Source organism: Elephas maximus, chromosome 4 (assembly GCF_024166365.1).
Source record: "Elephas maximus indicus isolate mEleMax1 chromosome 4, mEleMax1 primary haplotype, whole genome shotgun sequence".
NCBI lineage: Eukaryota > Metazoa > Chordata > Mammalia > Proboscidea > Elephantidae > Elephas > Elephas maximus.
This window is the reverse complement of record NC_064822.1, coordinates 114,508,122-114,524,698: the sequence shown is the minus strand read 5'-3', so window position 1 is coordinate 114,524,698 and position 16,577 is coordinate 114,508,122. Positions and strand designations below refer to the sequence as shown.

Genomic DNA, 16,577 nt, shown 5'->3' with positions numbered 1-16,577 from the left:
AGACTGAAGAAACCCTGAGAGTATTGCCTCTGGACACCTTTTTAGCTCAGAAATGAAGTCACTACAGATGTTCACCCTTCAGCCAAAGACTAGACAGACCCATAAAACAAAACGAGACTAACAGGGCACATCAGCCGAGGGGCAAGAACTAGAAGGCAGGAGGAGGCAGGAAAGCTGGTAATTGGGAACCCAAGGTAGAGAAAGGAGAGTGTTGACATGCCATGGGGTTGTCAACCAATGTCATAAAACAATGTGTATACCAACTGTTTAATGAGAAGCTAGTTTGTTCTGTAAACCTTCATCTAAAGTACAATTAAAAAAAAAAAAAAAAAAACAAACAGAAAAGAAAAATCAAACCGAAAAAAAAAAAAGAAAAATTTTAGGAATAATTTGAAATCCTGGATGAAGAGCTGTTCTCCCTTGGCACTGTATTTTGCACTAGGAGTCAATTAGGCCATATCACCCTAATCCAATCAGGAACTGAGCTTATTATTGAAGATGGTCAATTCCAGTTCATCATAACTCCTATAGTCCTTGAAAGCCCTAAGTGAAAGTGCATGATACTTCCCAGATTATCTCATCTTTGATAGACTCTGAACTTCATTTTGTGTGCCTACCCAAACTCATGAGACTCACAGAAAGATACCATACCTTTCAAATGAAAAATAGTAAATACCTCAATGGGAAATATGCTGTCAAATATCCATCTTACCTCTCTGTGGATCTTGATCCCACAAGTCCTTACTACTCTATTACCATTTTGGTGTTTGCCAAGGGTTAATTTTTTTATTTTGTTGTTTTTTAGCCTTTCTAGTTTTCTATTTGAAGGCAAGATAGCATATGTTACAAATCTTCATAGTACTTAAAAATAATACAGAGAAAATTAAAATGTTAAATCAATTAAATTTTATTGAAAATGTGAAAAAAAAGTTATAAACTATAAATGTAATAGACAAAACCTGATGTGAGTTTTTGAGAACAAAAAAGGAGTAAAAGCTCAAATCTCTTTTCTGTGTAGTCCATTTAAAAATAAATTTTATATAGATCACTGAAAACTATAATGAATAAGAAGAAGGGGTCACTTGGTATACGTTCTTTCTGGTGAGTTCTATACTTTCTGATTTTTTCTTTACATGCAGATTGACTAAAACATCAAAGGTAGTAACGAGAAATCAAACAGCAGTAACACCTTTCATCTTGCTGGGACTTCCTGATGACCCACAGCTGCAAGTTCCAGTTTTCATCTCTTTATTTCTGATGTATATCCTGCGTGTAACCAGAAACCTGACCATTATCATTCTTACTCTCACGGATTCCCACCTAAAACACCTATGTATTTTTTCCTTCAAAACTTCTCCTTCTTAGAAATCTTATTCACAACGGTCTGTGTTTCCAGATTCCTGTACTGTATATCAATTGGGGATAATACCATTACTTACAATGCATGTGCCAGTCAAATACTTTTTTTTTTTGGACTCTTTGGGGCCACGGAGTTTTTTCTCCTGGCTGCCATGTCCTATGACCGCTACGTGGCCATCTGCAAGCCCCTCCATTATACGACCATCATGAACAGCAGAGTCTGTACTGTCCTTGTCCTCTGCTGCTGGATCTCTGGGTTGATGATCATCATTACACCGCTTGGTATGGGTCTGCAGCTGGAATTTGGTGACTCCAATGCCATTGATCATTTTGGCTGTGATACAGCTTCTCTTTTTAAGATTTCATGCTCAGATACATGGTTCGTAGAACTGGTAGTTATAATTTGTGCAGTATTGACATCCATTATCACACTCATAGGCGTGGTTCTTTCTTACATATATATCATCAAGACAATAATACTAAGATTCCCATCTACTCAGCAAAGGAAAAAAGCTTTCTCCACGTGTTCTTCTCACATGATCATTGTTTCCATCACCTATGGTAGCTGTGTCTTCATCTATATCAAACCTTCAGCCAAAGAGGATGTGGGCATTAATAAAGGGGTATCTGTGCTCACTACATCTGTTGCTCCTTTGTTAAACCCTTTCCTTTATACCTTGAGAAATAAGAAGGTGAAACAATCTTTCAATGATATTTAAAAATTGCATTTATTTCACAAAAGTAAGAGCACACTGAATTTGAGCAAATCAAGTGAAAATGGAAGACTAGTTCCTTAATATTTCTTCTGAAGTTCTAACTAGTGGAATTAGATTAACTTTCTTACGGTACTTTCATCTTGACTCATGAACCTACTCTGATCAAGTAGTTCCTTGCCCTCTTCAATCTCAATCAGAATTCCTTCCATGGCTAAGAGAGCAAGGCCAGCCAGAGTGACAGGCCTTGTTAATATTTCTTCAAAGCCACATAGGAATAACTTTGGAGTAATGACCAGGTCACAGAGTCAGCAAATTTCAAGGCCTGAGAACAAAATCTATCTACTTCCTCTTTTTCTAAATCAAGTTTCTTTAGAATAGAGCCAAACCCATTCACTGGCATATATTGCTTATGGCTGCTTTTAATGGAAGAATCAAGTAGTTTAGTGAACCTTATTGCTTAAAGATTTAAAGTATTTGCTATCCGGTCTTTTACAAAAAGAGTTTTCCCACCTAGGGTGTAGAATTTACTTTCTGCTCTCATGATTTTATATCATTTAGGGAGAAAATAATAGGAGGTATTTTGCTATGCATCCACATTGCCTTCACCTGCCCAGAGATCTCCAAGGGGTGACCCTTCAACTTGTTGGCAGGCTAAAAATATTCAAGGTTAGTCCTTCCCTTTGTAATCTCCTCCTTTGTCCCTGAATATACTTTGAAAAAGATTTTAAGGTTTTTTTTTTTTATTTTGGGAAGCCTCCCTATTCTGTCCTCCTAGATCGCATACTAACCAAAAAAGCACATCAATATTTGATAAAAACTGGAAAACTCACCTGCTTTTCCATTTAAAAGCAAATTTGAGTCGACAATTCCTATAAATCTTGAATCTCACCAAAGATGGCCCTGAAAAAAAAAATAGATCAAGAAGTATACATGCAAGTCAAAATCCAGCTGCAGGAATGTATTCCCTAGGAATTTGGGGCAAGCCAGTCACATGATCTGCTCAACATTTGACTAAGATCATTTTAAGTATCATAAACTTAAGATTCCATTCCGGAAGTTTGGTTAGTGCCTGTCAAGTGGTGTTTGGCTGAAGCATCACAAGTGCAGCCTGCCCTGCAGTTACCTAAATATTGTCACTGATGTGTGGAGAAGGCCATCTTGAACTGAAGGGACTCTCTAAGATGAAAATTCTTTGATACTAATTTTAGCTAAACACTGCTGGAAAATTTAACTAGTTTCTCATAGGGAGTACATTCATTAATTCTTATGTTAGATCTTGTTTCATGTATGCTATTAAAAAAAAAAAGCAGTTTTTTTTTCTCCTAGATATTTAAAAAAGATATTGGAAACTTCTTCAAAATTGAAATACAATACAACTCAATATCATCTGTCTAATGCAAATAAATTATTAAGGAGACATAAAGCTGACATTTTGAATATTAATCATTTCTGATTTTATATTTTATGACCCCAAATAAGCACTACTCTGATTAGTGCTTTAGAGTAGTTTAGAGTAGTTGCTTTACTGTTTGAAACAATACCCTCTATAGATGAAGAAAATCTGAAAAATTTTGTCAGTCAAAGGCATTATGTTTAGAAGATGTGAATTCATTGATATTTTTCTACAAATGACTTATTTTTGCATTTTTCAAAAAGTAGAAGCCCTTTTGATGTGGTTGTTAGGTGCCATGGAGTTGGATCAGGGTCATAGTGACCCTTTGTACAACAGAAGAAAGCTTTGTCTGGTCCTGGGCCATTCTCACAATGGTGTCTCTGTTTGAGCCCATTGTTGTAGCCACTGTCTGAATTCATCTTGCTGAGGAGCCTCCTCTTTTTCACTAACCCTCTACTTTACCAAACATTTATGTCCTTCTCCAAGGACTTTTGCCTTCTGATAACATTTCCAAAGTATGTGAGACCAAGTCTCATCATCCTTTCTTCTAAGGACCATTCTGGTTCTACTTTTTCCAAGATAAATTTTTCTGTTCTTCTGGCAGTTGATAATGTATTCAATATTCTTCTCCAACACCGTAATTCAAACCCATCAAATTTTTTTCAGTCTTCCTTTTTCATTGTCTAGCTATTGCATGATTATGAGGGGATTGAAAAAAACACGACTTCGGTCAGGCACACCTTAGTCATCAAAGAGACATCTTTATTTTTAAAACTTTAAAGAAGTCTTTTGCAGCAGATTTGCCAAATAAAATATGTGGTTGGATTCCTTGACTGCTGCTTTCATGGGCATTGATGGTGGATCCAAACAAAATGAAATTCTGGGCAACATCAATGTTTTCTCCATTTCTCATGATATTGCTTATTGATCCAGTTGTGAGGATTTTTTTTTTTTTTTTGGAAGTTGTACTGAAGGCTGTAGTATTCGATCTTCATCAGTAAGTACATAAATTCCTCTTTGCTTTCAGCAAGCAGCAAGCAAGGTTGTGCCATCTGCATATCACAGGTTTTTAATGAGTCTTCATTCAATCCTGATGATGTATTTATTTATTTTTTTTTTGTATAGCCCAGCTTCTTGTGTCATTTGCTCAGCATACGGGTTGAATAAGTATGGTAAAAGGACATAACCTTGACACACCATTTTCCTGATTTTAAACCACACAGTATCCCCTTGTTCTGTTCAAACAGTGGCCTCTTGGTCTGTGTACAGGTTCCACATGACCAAAACTTAGTGTTCTGAAATTTCCGTTCTTTGAAATGTTATCCATAATTTGTTATGACCCACACAGTCAAACACCTATTCATAATCAATAAAACACAGGTAAACATCTTTCTAGTATTCTCTGCTTTCAGCCAGGATCCATCTGACATCAGGAATGATATTCTTCCTTCCAAGTCTTCTTCTGATTCGGGCTTGAATTTTTGACAATTCTTTGTTGATGTATAGCTACAACCGTTTTTTTAACTATCTTCAGCAAAATTTTATTTGTGTGTGATATATATGATATTGTTTGATAATTTCTGCATTCTGTTAGATTACCTTTCTTTAGAATGAGACCAGATATGAAACTCTTCCAATCAATTGGCTGGATAGCTTCCAAATTCCTTGGTATAAATAGGGAACACTTTCAGCTTGCATTCGTTTGTTAAAACATCTGAACTTGTGTTCCATTAATTCCTGGAGCCTTGTTTTTCACCCATGTCTTCAGTGCAACTTGAATTTCTTCCTTCAGTACCATTGATTTTTGATCATATGTTACCTCCTGAAATGTTTGAACATAAACTTTTCTTTTTGGTTCAGTGACTTGTATTTCTTCCATCTTCTTTTGATGCTTCCTACATCATTCAATTTTTGCCTATTCAATCCTTCAATATTGCAATTTGAGACTTGAATTTTTTTTCAGTTCTTGCAGCTTAAGAAATGCCAGCATGTTCTTCCCTTTTTATTCTCTAACTCCAGGTGTATGTACATGTCATTATAATGCCTTCCTTTGTCTTCTCGAGGTGCCGCTTGAAATCTCTTCAACTCTTTTACTTCATTATTTCTTCCTTTTGCTTTAAATACTTGACATTCAAGAACAAGTTTTGAGTCTGTTCTGACATCCATTTTGGACCTTTCTTTTTTCCCTGTCTTTTTAATGACCTTTTGCTTTCTTCATGTATGATACCACTGATTACATCCCATAATTTATCTGGACTTCGGACACTAGTATTCAGTGTGTCAAATCTATTCTTGAGATGGTCTCTAAATTTAGGTGGGGTATATTCTAGGTTGTTCTTTGGCTCTTGTGGAGTTGTTTTAATTTTCTTTACTTTCAATTTGAACTTGCACATGAACAATTGATGGTCTGTTCCACCTTTGGCTCCTGGTCTTGTTCTGATAGATGACATTGAACTTTTCCATTGTCTCTTTCCACGGATTAGTGAATTTGATTCCTGTGTTTTCCATCTGGTATAGTTTCCATTTATATTGGTGAAAAAAGGTACTCATAATGAATAATTCATTGGCCTTACAGAATTCTATCATGTGATCTTCAGTGTTATTTCTATCATCAAGGCCATATTTTCCAACTACGAATGCTTCTTCTTTGTTTCCAACTTCCTCATTCCAATCATAGTAATTATCAATGCATCTTGATTGAATGCTTGATCAGTTTCAGGCTGCAAAAGTTGGTAAAAATTTTCAATTTCTCATCTTTGACATTAGTGGTGAGTGCGTAAATTTGAGTTATAGTTGTATTACCTGGTGTTCCTTGTAGGCATATGGATATTATACTATCACCGACAGTGTTGTACATCAGGGTAGACCATGAAATGTTCTTTTTGACCATGGACGCAATGCCATTCCTCTTCAATTTGTCCTTCCTGGTATAGTAGACCATATGAATATACAATTCAAAATGGCCAAATGCCAGTCTATTTCAGCTCACTAATGTCTAGGATATCGATCTTTATGCATTCCATTTCATTTTTGACAGTTTCCAATTTTCCTAGACCCATGCTTTATATATTCCATGTTCTAATTATTAATGAGCGCTTTCAGCTGTTCTCATTTTGAGTCATCCCACATCATTAAATGAAGGTCCTGGAAGCGTGTCTGCATCCACGTCATTAAGATCAACTCTACTTTGAGGAGGGAGCTCTTTCCCAGTCATATTTTGAGTGCCTTCCAGCCTGAGGTTTTCATCTTCTGGTACTGTATCAGACAATGTTCCATTGTTATTCATAAAGTTTTCAAGGGCCAATTTTTGAGAAGTAGATGGCCAGGCTCTTCCTCCTACTCTGTCTTGTTTTGGAAGCTCTGCTGAGACCTGCCCACCATGGATGATCCTGCTGGTATTTAAAATACCAGTAGCATAGCTTCCAGCATCACAGCAACATGCAAGCCACCAAAGTATGATAAAAAGTTAGACTTATGGTGATTCGATTTTTAACTCTACTATTTAATTAATAATATGATTATCTTTCTTCCACCAAATCTTATTACATTTCTTAAATGTATTAGATATAAAATATAACCATGAAATACAACTACATATTTAAAAAAAGGAGCCCTGGTAGTGCTATGGTTAAGCACTAGGCTACTAAAAGCAAGTTCAGTTGTTCAAACTTACCACAGCTCTGTAGGAGAAAAGACCTAGTGATGTACTCCTGAAAGTTTATTGCAGCTTAAGAAATCCTATGGGGCAGTTCTATTCTGTTCTATAGGGTCACTGTGAGTCAGAACTGACTTGATAGCACACAGCAAAAAGCAACAAATATGTTTAAAGAAACGGATATAAAGGTATTAAAAACCTAAAAAGAGGAAGGCCTGGGGAGTATGTTTAGAGGAGGAGAATAGAGAAATAGATGGAAAGAGATTGGAAGAAACAAGATGGCATTTCTGTCACACATAAGTGTAATCATTTGTTTTCTTTAGGATTAATCTCCTTTTAGTTCTAAATATCCTCTGAAAAGTCCACTTACCTTCAGGAGATAAGGAAAATAAGACACCTAAATGAGCAATTTCCAAGGCCCTAAAGTTTAGGTCGTCATAATCAGAGAATAAAAAAGAGGAAATTTAATCATAAGTATCCGGATATTATAATGAGCTTTATTGTTGTGAGTTGAGGAATAAATGAAAGGTTGAGATAATGGCACGTAAGCGGAGACTGTAAACTGAATAGATAAAGGAATGAAAGAAATAATGTGCTTTGTATAGTCATGTTTATTTTTGCCTTATCGACACAACAAAGTAACAGAGAAAAATTCAATTTGAGGTAAACTAGCTGAAAATATACAACTTCCATGATGATATTTTTAGCCTGCATCCAAAAGTAAAAAAAAAAAAAATTGAAGGCTTTATAATTCTATTTATATGTACTATCAGTCATCAATTCCTAACGCTAACTGTAGAACTATGAAAATTATACTGAGCTAGGGCAGCTTCCCAAGTATGAAACCTGTCCCAGAGAACTAAGGAAGAAAAAGTGAAGAATGCCCATTCTGTGATTTAAAAGTAAAGAGTTGAGCATCTACTCAAAACTAACAGCTAACATCATTCTCAATGCTGAGAAGTTGAAAACATTCCCTGTGAGAACGGGAACAAGACTAGGATGCCCTTTATCACCATGCCTATTTAACATTGTGCTGGAAGTCCTAACTAGAGTAATGAGGCAAGGAAAAAAAATATTGGATATCCAATTTGGAAAGAAAGAAGTAAAACTATCCCTCTTCGCAGCTGATAGGATACTATACATACAGAACCCCAAAGATTCCACAAGAAAACTACTGGAACTAAAAGAAAGATTTCACAGAGTAACAAGACACAAGATTAACACACAAAAATCATTTGGATTTTTATACACCAACAAAAAGAACTTTGAGAAGGAAATCAAGAAAGCAATAGCATTTTTAATAGTCCCTAAAAAAATAGAATACTTAAGAATAAATCTGACCAGGGACGTAAAAGACCTATATGAAGAAAACTACAAAACACTATGGAAAGAAACCAAAAAAAGACCTACATAAATAAAGGGAAAAACATACCATGCTCATGAATAGGAAGATTAGATATTGTCAAAGTGTCAGTTCTACCAAAGTACAGATATAATGCAGTCCCAATCCAAAAACCAACAGCATTTTTTTTACAAGATGGAAAAACTAATCACTAACATTATATGGAAATGAAAGAGGCCCCAGATAAGTAAAGCATTATTGAAAAAGAAGAACAAAGTAGAGGACCTCACAGTATCTGATCTGAGAATGTCCTGTATGTATAGACACTGTGGTCAAAACAGCCTGGTATTGACACAATGACAGACACATGGACCAAAGGAACAAAATTAAGAACCCAGGTGTAAATCTATCCACATAGGGTTAGCTGATCTTGACAAAGGCTCAAAGTCCATTAAATGGAGAAAATACAGGCTTTTTAACAAATTGTGCTGGTAAAACTTGATGTCCATCTGTAAAAAAATGAAATAGGACCCATACCTCACAACATACACAAAAACTAATTCAAACACATAAATATAAAAATTGAAAGAAAAAATAGGGAAAGCACTAGGAGACCTAATGCACAGCATAAATAGGATATAAACCAAAACTAACAACGCAGAAGCACCAGAAAATAAACTACATAACTGGGTTCTCCAAAAAATTAAACACTTATGCTCATTAAAAGACTTCAACAAAAGAATAAAAAGAGAACCTACAGACTAAGAAAAAATTTTTTGGCTACAACATATCTGGTAAGGGTCTACTCTCTAAAATGTACAAGAGACCTTACTCCTCGACAACAAAAAGACAAATAATTCAATTAAAAAGTGGGCAAAGCATAAGAACAGACACTTCTCCAAAGAAGACATCAGGTGGCTAACAGACACATGAGGAAATGCTAGTGCTTACTAGCCATTAGAGAAATGCAACTTTTTTTTGTTTTATTTTGTTTTTGGTATGAACCATAGAGCCTGTACTGTCCTTGTCCTTGGCTATTGCCTGGCTGGCTTATTGATCATCCTTGCTTCACTTTGTGTGGGATTTCAGGTAAATGTTTTGTGATCGCTATGTGACCATCTACAAACCCTTGCATTATATGACAATCATGAGCAACAAAATATGTAAAACAATGGTTATCTGCTGTTGGATGACAGCTTATATGATTATCCTTCCACCTCTTGGCTTAGGTCTTAAACTGGAATTCTGTGACTCTACTGCCATTGATCATATTGGCTCTGATGTGCTTTCTATCCTGAACATCCCACGCTCAGACACCTGGTTAATTGAGCAGATGGTTATACCCTGTGCTGTGCTGACCTTCATCATCACTCTTGTATATGTAGCTTTCTCCTACATGTATATCATGAAGACAATTCTAAAATTCCCTGCTGTTCAACAAAGGAAAAAGGCCTTTTCCACTTGTTCTGCCCACGTGATCGTAGTTTCCATCACCTATGGCAGCTGCATCTTCATCTATGTCAAACGTTCTGCAAAAGAAGAGGGAGAGATTAGTAAAGGTGTTGCAGTGCTCATTTCATCCATATCACCAGTGTTGAATCCTTTCATATATACCCTGAGGAATAAACAAGTTAAATAAGCCTTTAAAAGACTACATTTCTCTTAAAGAAATAAAGTGCATATAAGTTGATATATCAAGTTAAAAAATACATATCTACTTTATATTTTTCGTAAAGCTGATAACCAACTTTTCAATTACTTAGGCTGTAGAGCAATCAGGCTGATCTCATATCTATTTAGTTATTATTTTTTCTATCAGTTTATTATCAAACAACTAATTATTTAACAGTGCTCTGTGATAGACAAAATATATCACTTTTAACATTTTAACCAGAAACTATCATGGTTACAATATTAATTTTTCTTTTTTTCAGATGATTTCCAAGATGATTTTATAATGTTGACATAAGTCACTCTTAACCAAAACGTAAATTCCTGCCTCCATTAAAAGAATAATGTATTTAACTAAAAATCTATAGTAAATCGACAATATTTAAAGAGACATATCAAGGACAGACTATCACTAAAATAATAACTTTGTGGCATAATTAATAGGAAAGAGTTAATAACATTGAAGAAGTTTTTATGAATCAATACAAAGACAAAGAATTTATAAATACCAAGAGAAAATAAGATAGTTAATCTACTAAAAAGTAAATGAAATTATCTATCATAATAGGAAATGATGCAAATGAAAATCATGGCATAAAATACATCAGTCATATCTGGACAAGTTAAAAACTTTAATGATGTTCAGTTTTAGCAAGTATTCAGTGAAATGGAACTTCTGTGCACAATTTGTTCGAAAACTTTGGATTTAGTTATTTACCCAAAATATATATAAACTTTCACCTGGAAATATCTACATTTTAGGAATTTATGTTAGAACTATAATTGTTAATAAATGTGAAATACATATTTATACCCCTGCTCACTGAATTCATTTTGTAATAGTAAATGATTGGGAAAGACCAAATGAACATCACTTTCGCAAAGGCTAAGTCAATTAGGGGATTATGGTTTAAGACGTAGAACTTACAAAATGATATAGATCTTGATCTTATCATGGAAAGATATTAAAAGATGCATATTTTAAAGTAATTTTCAGAATAGTACATAATTTATTATGCCATTTATTAAAAAGAAATTGTTTATTGAACATAAATGTATGAAGGTAGAGGGATATATATTTTAGCTCTCCCTCTCACGAATCAGAACACCAAGTATTATAGTCAGGCACATAACAGAAACTCAGTATACATTTGATGAATGAATTAATGAAAAGATAAATGGGTGGTTACCTAGATGAAAGAATGGATAGGTGAACGGGTTGATTGTTGTTGTAAATAGAAATGAACGTAAAGATACACACCACGCAATTTAAACCAGTCATCTAGAAAGACAAGTGAGCAATGTAAAAGTCAAAAAGAATATTCACCTTTTTCAATAATCCTATATTTGTTTGCTACCATTGGGAATATTTGATGAATGTTTCTTCTTTTGTTACCTAGCCTCTATTTGCCTTTTGGGGTGGGACAAAAATACTTGGTAAACAACTTTGTTGAATTTATGTTTTTTTCTGTTGTTTTTTGTTTGTTTTCAGGAAAATTGTCTCCATCCTCAAGTTCAAAGGGGGACCACATAACCCAGGCTGTCAATTGTTGAATTGTATTACACAATCCACATTGATTAATTTAGTATTGTGATCTAAATCAGGACAATCAGAATTAATCGAGACTTTTTTCTATAGAGGAAGAAGTATGCTTACAGAAATCAGGCTATCAAAAAAGGTACACTGTAGTAAAAACAAGTTATTTTTGCTTGTATTTTCTACTCAGCATAAATTCTCCATCCTCAAGGCAAAACAAAAATAGACAGACAAAAGGCAGTTTTATGCTAGTGCTGACATTAAGAGTAGAAAATGTGACCTAGGCTAATTTATTTAATATATTTTATTTCTCCAGCTGCAGTGATTGATTAAAAAAAGAACATGACCAAGCAAGGACAAGCAGATCTTGGTTTTTCCTGTAAACCCCTCAATCAGACTACTTCTTTTGTTCTTATTGGAAGTTGCCATCAAGTCAGCTTCAACTCATGGCAGCCCCATATGTTGGATGGCATTATATGACAATGTTTTATATAGAACTGCTATCACAATTATTGCTAGTGTGAAGGTAGATGGTGTGAGAATAAAGTCAGACTGAGAAGTCTGGGCCTAGGAATTCTTATGGAGGTAGAGCCAGGAAAAAAAAAAAAAAATCATGAATTACTGAGTCATATCGTACCTAGCCCAGTCCTACCACCAGACTATTTCTCTAATGTCAACGAGCAGATTTTATTGTTCTTAACCAGTTGGAAACTGGTTCACACAGTTGCAACCCAAAATTTTGAGCTGCATAATAAGCCCTGTCACCCTGCATCCTCCTACAATACTCTAGGATATCTTAAGCCTCCAAACAGTAGAAACAGATTATCTAGTAATGGCACTTATGGAGTCATGCTTCCCTGCATCCATATCTTTGTGTAGTTCCCTCCCATACTTTCACTGGCCTTTGCCATGTGACTTGCTTTGGTGAATAGGACAATAGCAAAAACAACACAAGGAGGGTCTTTAAACCTAGAACACTGCAAATACCTCTCATTAAAATAGATGCAAAAATCTTCAACAGAATATTAGTGAATAAAATGCAAGAGTATATAAAGAGAAATACATCCTACAGTCAAATGAGTATGCAATGCTGGTTCACTAATCAAAAATGGATCAATATAATCCACCACATCAATAGACTAAAGAAGAAAAATCATATGATCATATCCATTGATGAAGAGAAAGTATTTGACAAAATCAAACACAATTTTTTAAATAAAAACTTAGATCGAAATAGTAATACAGATGAGTTTCATCAACTTTATAACATCTGATAGGAAATGCTAGTATCATACTTAATGATGAGAATATAGGTGCTTTTCTCCTAAGATTGAAAACAAGGCAAAGATGTCCTCTGTTACCACTCCTAGGGAACAGCACACGGAAGTACTAGCTAGTGCAATAACATAAGAAAATTAAAGAAAAGCTATACAGATTGGGAAGGAACATACAAATCATGCAGATTACAAGTTATATTGTAGATACACACAAAATTATCTTAATGATCATATGAAAGGCAAAAGACTGAGATAAGCCAAAAAATATTGAAGAAAAAAACAAAGTTGGAGAACTGACTCTACCTTATTTCAAGACTTATTATAAGGCTACACTAATCAAGACATTAATCATTAATATCACACGCAAGTAAAATTTTAATGAAGATCATTCAAAAGCAGCTGGAGCAGTACATCAACAATGAACTGCCAGAAATTCAAGCTGGATTCAGAAAAGGACATGGAACCAGGGATATCACTGCTGGTGTCAAACATATCCTGGCTGAAAGCAGAGAATGCCAGAAAGATGTTTACCTGTGTTTTATTGACTACACAAAGGCATTCAACTATGTGGATCACAACAAATTATGGATAACTTGGAAGAATGGGAATTCCAGAACACTTAACTGTGCTCATGAGGAATCTGTACATAGATCAAGAGGCAGTTGTTGGAACAGAATAAGGGGATACTGTGTGGTTTAAGATCAGAAAAGTTGTACATCAAGGCAGTATCCTTTCACCATTTCTTTTTCAATCTGTATGCTGAGCAAATAATCCAAGAAGCTGGACTATGTGAAGAAGAACATGGCATCAGGATTGGAGGAAGTCTCATTAACAACCTGCATTATGCAACTGACACAAGAAGACTTGAAGCACTTACTGATGAAGATCAAAGACCATAGCCTAAAGTTTGGATTACGTGACAACAAAAAGAAAACAAAAATCCTCACAAATAGACCAGTAAGCAAAATCATGATAAATGGAGAAAAAAATGAAATTGTCAAGGATTTCATTTTACTTGGATCCAAAATCAACACCCATGGGAGTAGCAGTAAAAAAAAATCAAACAACTCATTGCATTGGGCAAATCTGCAGTGAAATGACCTCTTTAAAGTGTTGAAAAGCAAAGATGTCACCTTAAAGACTAAGGTGCTCCTGACCCAAGCCGTGGTGTTTTCTGTCACCTCATATCCATGTGAAAGATGGGCAATGAATAAGGAAGACTAAAGAATTGGCACCTTTGAATTATGGTGTTGGTGAAGAATATTGAATATACCATGGACTGCCAAAAGAGCGAACAAACCTGTCTTGGAAGAAGTACAACCAGAATGCTCCTTAGAAGCAAGGACGGTGAAAGTACTGCTCACATACTTTGGACATGTTGTCAGGAGAGATCAGTCCCTGGAGAAGGACATCATGCTTAGTAAAGTAGAGGGTCAGCAAAAAAAGCAAGACCTTCAATGAGATGACCTGACACACTGGCTGCAGCAATGGTTTCAAGCATGACCATTGTGAGGATGTCGCAGAAATGGGAAAGGTTTTGTTCTGTTGTACATAGGGTTGCTATGTGTCATAACTGACTCAACTGCACCTAACAACAACAAAAATCAAGACAGTAAATTGCTGAAATCAAAGACAAGTAGATCAATGGAAAAGAATAAAAAACTCAGAAATATAAAAATACACATGAATATATAGTCAACTGATTTTTGGAATAAAATAAAAGCAATTCAATAGAAAAAAATTAATCATTCTAACAAATACTGCTGCATGTATGTCAAAGGGAGAAAGAAGCCAACTGAAAGAGGACACAATGGCCAAAGTTGGGTTATTTGAGCAATAAAATCAATAAGTATTGGTTTATAACCCAAAGTATGAAATAAATATCCATGAGCCCATTATGATAGAGATGGATAAATAAATAAATAGAGGAAAAGAAAAAAACCTCCCATATAGCTGAATTCCAAATAATTTGTATAACTACTACACCCTCAAGGAGGCAAAGCATAACTCCAAACTTCTTAAATGTGACTTTCTCATAGCGATTTCCTTTCAGAGAAGATATTATGGAAATGGGGAAAAAAAGAGTAACTTTATCAGGTTACCGTCAATAGTGATAACTCATATTGATAGTATATACCCATTGTGCTAGTTTCCCAAGTCTTTGGTAAAAAATTACCATAAAACGTGGTGGTTTAAAACAACAGAAATTTATTCTTTCACACTTCTGGATGCTAGAAGTCTGAAATCAAAGTATCAGCAGGGCCAGGCCCTCTCTGAAGCCTCTAGGAAAAAATCCTCCTTTGCCTCTTCCTAATTTCTAGTGGCATGTGGCAATTCTTGGCATTCCTTGGCATTCCAATCCCTGTCTCTATCTTCTTATGGCATTCTTCCTTGCACATGTATGTGTCTAAGTCTTCTCCTTTTCTTCCTCCATAAGGACACCCTAGATTTAAGTCTCACCTAATCCAGTATTATCTCATTGCAAATTAACTAGTTATAATTACATATTTCCAACTAAAGTCACATTCTAAGGCCTCTGGTAGACGTCAGTTCTGGGGGGACACTATTCAACATAATACATCTTTGACATGATGTGGGAGATATGACATACCTCTGTGATCTTCCCCAAAACATATAACCTCACTCTAATCTCAGAAAACATCATACAAATTCAAATGAGTGACATCCTATAATATGCCTGACCAGTATTCCCCTAACTTTCTTTAAAGTCACCATGAATAAGAAAATCTGAGAAACTGCCACAGCTAATGGGAGCAATTTTCAAAATTTTCAGACAATAAAATCTGTAGGATTCCATTACCAATAGATCTACATTATAAAAAGTACCAAAGGATATCCTTCAGCATAAGGAAAATGATAAGAAACAACCTACAGATGGAAATTTGGATCCAGACAGGAATAAAGACTGTCAATGCTGGTAACTATGTGGATAAATGTAAAATATTTTATCTACAGTTGAAATTTTCAAAGAAAATAAACCATTTAAAGTGAAAATAATAAAAAAAAATGAATTAGGGATTCTGTGGTAGACAAACTCCTCCTAATTACCAAAGTTTCATGTCCTTGTACAATTCCCTCCCATAGAGTATGGAAAGGGTCTTGACTTTTTTTTAATCAATAAAACATGCAAAGATGATGGAATGTTACACCTGCGATTAGGTGATTAGTATGTGACTTCCATCTGGTTAGTAGACTCTCTTCATTCCCTTCTTGACTTGCAGGCTTTAATGAAGCAAGCAGCCATGTTGAAGAGCTCCACGTGGTAGTGAAGTGAGGACAACCTCCAGTCAACACCTGAAGCTGAATTCCAAATTTTATCACCTCCCAAGGAACTGAACTCTGCCAACAACCTCATGAGCTTGACAGGAAATCTTTCCCCAGTTGAAGCTGTGGATAAGACCCCACCAGCCCCATTCAACATTTTAATTGCAGTCTTTTGAGAAATCCTGAAGTAAAAGACACAACTAAACTGTATCTGGAATCCTGACCCACAGAAACTGTGAAAAAATAAAATTATGTTGTTTTAAGCTGCTAACTTTGTGTTTATCAGTTATGCAGCAATAACTAAAACAGAGGTTGGTACTAAGTAGGGTGCTGCCAATATCA

General features: G+C 35.2%; 1 pseudogene; it reads left to right on the top strand.

The window, feature by feature from the left end:
• The first annotated feature begins 402 nt into the window (after positions 1-402).
• Positions 403-2,078, top strand: LOC126076418 (olfactory receptor 6C2-like; annotated as a pseudogene).
• The last annotated feature ends 14,499 nt before the right edge of the window (positions 2,079-16,577 follow it).